The sequence below is a fragment of the Octopus bimaculoides genome, chromosome 7, assembly GCF_001194135.2.
Source record: "Octopus bimaculoides isolate UCB-OBI-ISO-001 chromosome 7, ASM119413v2, whole genome shotgun sequence".
In the NCBI taxonomy this organism is placed as follows: Eukaryota; Metazoa; Mollusca; class Cephalopoda; order Octopoda; family Octopodidae; genus Octopus; species Octopus bimaculoides.
Window position 1 is genome coordinate 36767454 of NC_068987.1, and position 7639 is coordinate 36775092.

Consider the following 7639-nt stretch of genomic DNA (forward strand, 5'->3'; position numbering starts at 1 on the left):
GGGGGGGGGGGACGTGCATACGGAAATGAATTTTAATTAATAGTCATTTTCTTATAAACAACATTAAACTGCATAGGCATTTGTAAGTGGTATCAATGGTAGAGCAGCAGTCATGCTCAATTATGTTTCCGCAAATTCTGAGACGCTATTACTTTTGTTAGTACTGCTGAGGGTGGTGATGAGGGTGGTGGTGATTATGGTGCTGATCAGGCTGAGATAGTTGATGCTCATGCTGATTTTTTGCTAACTCTGTATAATCTTTGTATCAGAAAATAATAATGGGAGACCCTCAGCTTACTCAAGAAATGAAGAGGCATGCTGCTGTTTTGGTTATAAAGGCTGAGCTAGCGATTTAGAAATATCTCGATTTTTAAAAGTTGCCAGATCTTTCGTCTACAAAGTTTGTAAGGAGTAAGAGACTGAAGATGGAAACGTATCACCAGGATCAAAGCATAAAAAGCATTCTAAACGCTTAGAAATCATCGGAACACTTGAATTTAGTCAGCAAGTTCAACAGACTATTGATTACAATCCCAGAAAGTCCATGAAGTCAAATGCATGTGTCAAAAGGAACAGTTAGAAATGTTGTCCACGAAGACATCATATATAAGTCTTATGTAATTAGAAAAGGTCAATTTGTCAGAAAAAAATCAAAAGAAAATCACTAAATCAGATCTAAAAGGTTCTTAAACAAACTGAAAAATCCAGCAGAAGATTTGATTTGGTTTTTCTCAAGCGAGAAAAACTTCGACAAAGATCAAAAATTAACGGAAGAAATGGCAGATGTGCAGACCCTTCTGATGATCAAAAATTTCCTGATGTTACAAAATTTCATCCAACTATCATGGTTTTAGGGGTTGGTACTTTCACAACGTTTCTGCCAGCTCGCAGCCTAGAGCTTCTCCAGGTATTGCAAAATCTATGATCTTGGTTACTGTTTTGTTTTGTTTTTTCCTTTTCTATCACAACAATATCTACTCTCCGAGCCTTGATTAGGGAGTCACATTGGATTGTAAAATCCCATAGTATCTTATATTATTTGTTCTCGGTGACTCCTGTTTCATGTTCGTACCATTTCCGTGCTCTGTTCAGACCGTACTTTTCAATTAGCCCCCAGTTTACGAACTTAGCCACGTTATCGTGCCTACATTCGTAGTGCTTTTGGGCCAGCTTGCTGCACTCACTTACAATATGTGAGATTGTTTGGTTTCAGCAGCAACACAACCTATAAAGGGACAATTCAATGCTCATACCTATTTGGAACTTGGTATAATTAGTTATCAGAGCTTGTCCTTAGGCGCTGCATATCTATGTCTCAGTGTATCCTTTCAGATCATTGTTTCTTAACCATCTCCAAGTGTTGATTTTGTCTTTTCCATCGATTTCTCTGAGGTATTTTCCATACAGTAGTTTCATTTTCCAGTTATTTATTTTTTTCTTCTTCATCTTGTTTCTTAAATGTTTGTGGGAGGCATCACATTTTCGGTAAGTATTGTATCTAAGGGCAGCAAGCAAGGATTCACTCTGCTGTTTGATGTACCATCCCAGACTGTTCTTCTCGTTGACAACACAGACCTTGCATCTTATGAGACCTCTTCCTCCCCTGTTTCTTGGCACATTCAGTCTGTCAGTATCACTTTTAGAGGTGTAATTCCTTGTTAATTATCATCACTTTTCTAGTTTTCCTGTCCATTTCCTTAAGCTCGTTCTTTATCCACCTAATAACACCAGCACCGTATCGTATTAAAGAAACAGCCCATGTGTCGTTGCCCTGATTTTGTTTTTTCCATAATTAACCTGGTTCTTCTGTGATATTCTCGCCTAAAGCTCTCTTTCATTTCACTTTCCTTGATTTTGTCGTATTCTAAAATCCCCAGATATTTATATCCATTAGTCTCAATATCCTTCACTTTCTCGCCGTTGGGTAGCTCTATACCATCTGAGGACACTCCTTTACCACTTTGTATTATAAGCATACCACACTTTTTAGTCCCAAATTCCATTTCGATATCCATACTGAATATTTGCACTGTTGAAACTAGGCCATTTATTTCACGTTCGGTCTTTCCCCCAAAGATCTTTAAGTCATCCATATATAACAGATGATCTAATTTTCCTCCACTTTTCAAGGTGTACTCCGACGTCACTTTCCGTAGTATCTTTCTTAGGGTTATCACACAAATCACAGCAATCTCCTTGAAATATATTATTATGATTATTATTATTATTATTATCATTATTATTATTATTATTATTATTATTATTATTATTATTATTATTATTATTATTATTATTATTATCTTAAGGTGGTGAACTGACAGAATCATTAGTACGCCGGGCAAATGCTTAGCGGCACTTCGTCCATTTTCACGTTCTGAGTTCAAATTCCGCTGAGGTCAGCTTTACCTGTCATCCTTTCGGGGTCAATAACTTATGTACCAGTGAAGCATTGGGGTCGATGTAATTGACTAGTCCCCTCCCACCAAATTACAGACCTTATGCCTTTAGTACGAATGACTATTATGATGATGATGACATGTCGACTGTGATTTGTCACAGGATTTAGTTTGTGTACGTATGTCCCATGATTTCAATAGAGTGTTGCACATGTAGTTGTGTTTGTATTAGGGCCTGTGCGCACTGATGTGCAAGTTTGTGTGGATTTATGCATGTGCGTCTGATTAGAAATACCAGTTTGTTGTTTTAACTTTAGTGAACGTTTTAGAACTATTTCAAACACAAATAACTCTATTTTCATCAGAAACAAGAAGAAGAAGAAGAAGAAGAAGAAGAAGAAGAAGAAGAAGAAGAAGAAGAAGAAGAAGAAGAAGAAGAAGAAGAAGAAGAAGAAGAAGAAGAAGAAGAAGAAGAAGAAGAAGAAGAAGAAGAAGAAGAAGAAACAGTTACATTTTACGATATTTACTTTTTAACAAATATTCTCTTCTATTGTTTAATCAGTGTCACACGTGAATAATGAAAAAATACATCTTAAAAGTATAAACCACGCAACCACAGGATTCAGAATGACATTATCAACAGGAACAATGGCAACAGTTGCAGTAGTAGTGGCAGTAGCAGCAGCAGTGACAGACCTGTTAACAAAATGGTGACAAAAATGGCGATTCTATTGATATTTGTTCTAACAAAGTAATTGTATTTTCTACAAAGATATTGGAACCTATAAAATAAGTATCGATTTGTTGATCCCAGATAATCGATTTACTTTCCAAATTTGAACTAATACTCCTTCTCCTTTCACAAGTATTTTTACTATTATTATAAATTTTGTTCTTGATGTTCTCAGTGCACTTTTATTTTTGTTACTGAAACTAGTAGAAAAATTGGAATGATATGGGAAGCTGATTATTATTTTAGTTGAATTCTCTGCAAGTAAGGCACAGGTGGCTCTGGTGAGCTGTAAACTTGATGTTACTGTCATTTGGGCATTGTTGACTAGGTTCATTTTCTACAGTGTATAAATGATGTAGCGCTCATGGTAACGTTGAAGACAAGAGCGTTTGAGCTTTTCGAAGGGAATCAAGTCGTGTCATTCCCTTTATTGTATGGTTTTGCCTTTTGTAATTAGTCTCCGACTTCCTTCAATTTTCTTAATATTTTGTTTAATATAGAGCGACCAGGATAGGCAACAATATTTTATACATGAGAACGTCCGTCGCTACGTTCTGGGTTCCAATTCCGCCGAGGCCGACTTTGCCTTTCATCATTTCGGGGTTGATCAAATAAGTACCAGTTGAGGGCTGAGGTTGATGTAATTGACTGGTCCTCTCCCCGAATTTTGCTGGCCTTATGCCAAAATTTGAAGCCACTATTTCTCCCATAAAGATAGGATATCTTTAATGGAAAACTCTAAAGCCCGAAGAGTACATCTGATGTGTTATGTCGATTTTCTTATTGATGTGGGTGCAACAGCTTAGAATATTTTCGATATTTACGTGCAAAGTATCTGATATTATTTGATGTCATGAGATATTCTCCGGAAATGAAATGATGAGGATGCTTAATCACTTTCTGTCTTCCAAAGTGGATGAGCTCCCTTTTCTCCTCGTTTAGTGGCATATTTTGTTTTTCCTACTTGAATTACAGTGCATAGATTAGATAGATGTCTTGTTTGGTCAATTATTCCAATGATAACTTATCAAACGTTTAGTCACTCCAGAGCGAAGAAAATTCACCACCACCCCAAAGAAAGTCAATTCCAATAATTTTGTATGTGTTTCATGGCATTTGTAATGTTGTTACTAAAAGTAGTGAAGAAAAGTAGGTCCTACACTTTACCAAGTGAAATACCAAAGATGTTGTTTTCTGTTTAACAAGAGTTATTTAATTCACAGCAGGTTTCTTTCCACTGACATCAATACTGGATGGTTTTTAAACGGAATAGTGTAGATGACATTTGCTGGCCTTCTAAGAAAATATTTAAAGTATCACCAAAATGATATAAAATCAAGCTGTCTCTAGTATCACGAAAGACATACTGAGATTTAGGAGATTTTACTCTTCAGGAAACCAGTTATTCTTTTATCTCACCATCCACTCAAGTGCATTAATAATATGAGACGTTAATGAGATCGGATGGTAATGTATAGCAAGCTACTGACATCTCATTTAGAATACTACAATGACAGACAGGGAAAATAAAGCTTCACGTATATATCTTGTGTCCGCTATTTCTTTCAGGGGTTAGCTACAGTGGATACAGGTTGATGTCGGAACCTCAAAGTTATCAGAACCCAATGATGAGATGAATCTTATTACATTTATTGCCACCGTGATAACCTGAACACCTACCGCTATGACAGGTATGACACACTAGAGATTTATTTCATTTATACCACTTACATTTAACGATATTAGGATCATTTAACACGGATACAGTATTACTTATGCAGAATCTCACCCTTTTCTTTAGTTTCGGTGGGAGAATGTTATTTTCAGAGGATCAATGGATGAGCGAAGGTGCCAATCGTTTTGACAAATGAACTGAACATTTTCGAATTGTGTTTATTTTTCTGGTGATCTCATTTCCTTTTGATTTGAACATTGTTGATGCTGTCGAAAAAGAGTTCTGCTGATGGCGGTATTTTAGCTATTTTTCCTTTAAATCTTTGTATTGTCCAAACGAGAGCGTTTCTCACTTGCTCTTAAAACATGTGCCTATATTTGCTCACGAAAGGTGAACTGGTTGAATGTATACAGTATCATCTGCCGAGACGTTTATATATCAAGGTGAATGAGAAAAACCAGCCTAAACAAGCGATTAGTATTGTATAATGTCTTCCCAGTACTGATCTATATTACTAAATGAGTGCACTGGTATGAATATTGTTCAGTAAATTTTCTGTAGCCTAGGCTCGAACTAACTACGCCTGGCGAGGAAAGTTCAGTCGACGGATTATCTATACCTTCTGAGAGAAGTTCGGTCGACGGAAACTTGATAAAAACCCGACTGGTGAACTGTATCTCTAATTCAAAAGACATCACCTTGTCACACTCTATCTCACTCTGATTTTGCTGGAGGATTACATTCAGGACACTGATACATTTATTCGGGAACAAATAATCCAGTTAATCCAACAACAAAACCCTCATCCTCGGACAACAGTGTTGGCAATCTTTTTATTTATCCATATTTATTTATATGTTTATTTATTTATTTATTTATTGTAAAAATTCACATATGGATAGAAAGATCCTGTGGAGAATGCACTGTTTTTATTAACTTTAATTTCTATCTTTTTACCAATATTCATCGTGGTCCAAAATCCGACCATTTATAGATTTCTGGAATCTCATAATAACACGACTTTTCTATAGCACTAATCTCGCCATTATATTGCTTACAGTATCTTTAAAATATCCACATAAAATACAAAATTACAAGATAACATGAAATAAAATTACAAGACCCACTATTTCTAAATGTGTGTTGCTATTATATTAATCATATACAGTACGAATATTCATGCGTTTAAATGGGTTTGCGAATATGCGACATGTTTTAAAGTATGTGCTTCGTAAACATGACATTACTTCAGCTTGCGAGAGGTTGGCTAAATAGAGATGTGTGACGATGGTGTATATTTGAGCGTGCATTTGTATATACGGTTACTTAATTGATTGTATCATAATAAAAAAAAGAGGTTGTTTTTATAATGTGCTAAATTTATAGACCGTGTGTAATCACCAGTACGTTTGTAGAAACCGATTTATTGATTAGATACAATTCTATATATAATCATACTCATACACAGAAACACTCACACACACTAATACACACACACACACACACACACACACACACACACACACACATACACACACAAACACACACACGAAAGAACAAATATGCGTGTATGCGTAATGAAATGTGCATATCATGATGAGCTATTAGCATAAAGGTATATGTAACTATCGAAAATTACTATCGAAAATGTATGTTGGTTTGAAATTGATAATACATTCAGAAATGTAATGTTAATATAAAGATACAAACATACATATATACATGCATAATTACATACATATACATTCGCACAAAGAGGCACATATACATATATGCATATATATACACATATATATGTATTTATGTGTGGGTGTGTATGTGTGTGTATATATGTGTGTGTATGTGGGTGTGTATGTGTGTGTGTATATCTGTGTGTATCTGTGTGTGTATGTGTGTGTGTAAGTGTGTGTGTGAGTCTGCGCGCGTATATGAGTCTATATTTGAAATATATCTCCTGCTATTTCGACTGAGCGGTTTGCGGAGTACCTCTGAAACATTAGACGCGGTAATGACACCCCGGTCTCATGCCATTTCCGCTATACTGGTCATTCTTACAACACCTGTCTGTATTCGGATTGTCTTTACGCAGGGGATATCCGGACTCCCGCCTTCACCGTGAACAAGTATTAATCTTCTCTCTTCGCTTCTTTACGTTACATGGACTCAACTCACCCTATTTATCTGACTCCCCTCATCTTTTCTCTTCATCTGACACCTACTTTCTCTCTTTACTCCTACCCACCTCTCCTCTTCTCTCTTGCCCTGACACCTACTTCCTCTCTTCATTCCTACCCACATCTCCCTTCATTGATACCCCCCATCTATCCCACTCCCACATACCTAACCCCTTCCCCGACATCACCACCCCAAACTCACACCCACCCTTGCTTCTCCACACCCCAACACCGCCACACCACACACCACTACACTACATCACACCACCTTGCACACACTAGCAGTGACCACTTCCCAGCACCCACACATTACAGATGCACACACTTACACACGCACACATCCACACGTCAAAGTCACCAGCCCTATCCACATGCACACACACTCTCACATACACACACGCACGCGCACCTTCGTTTTGGGATCACCAATACTTTATTATCTCCCCTTCTTCCTAGCCTTCCTGTCTAGCTACCTTTGTCCAGCCAGTCGCCATGATTGACCGCTAACTCCAAAAGTTCTTTATTCTCCTTCTGTTTATTTCCTCGTGCTCCTCTTTTGAAGATCGTAGGCTCGAAACGTAAAATACTTTCTCACCTTCCTGAGCGTCAAACTAATACACCTGCTTGTTGTTTACACACCTGTTTTCGTCTTTTGTTTTTC

General features: G+C 37.0%; 1 protein-coding gene across 3 annotated transcripts in view; it reads right to left on the reverse strand.

Moving 5' to 3' along the window:
• Nucleotides 1-7639, reverse strand: part of LOC106874046 (uncharacterized) — a 163309-nt gene that overhangs the window by 61035 nt on the left and 94635 nt on the right. The window lies entirely within an intron of this gene.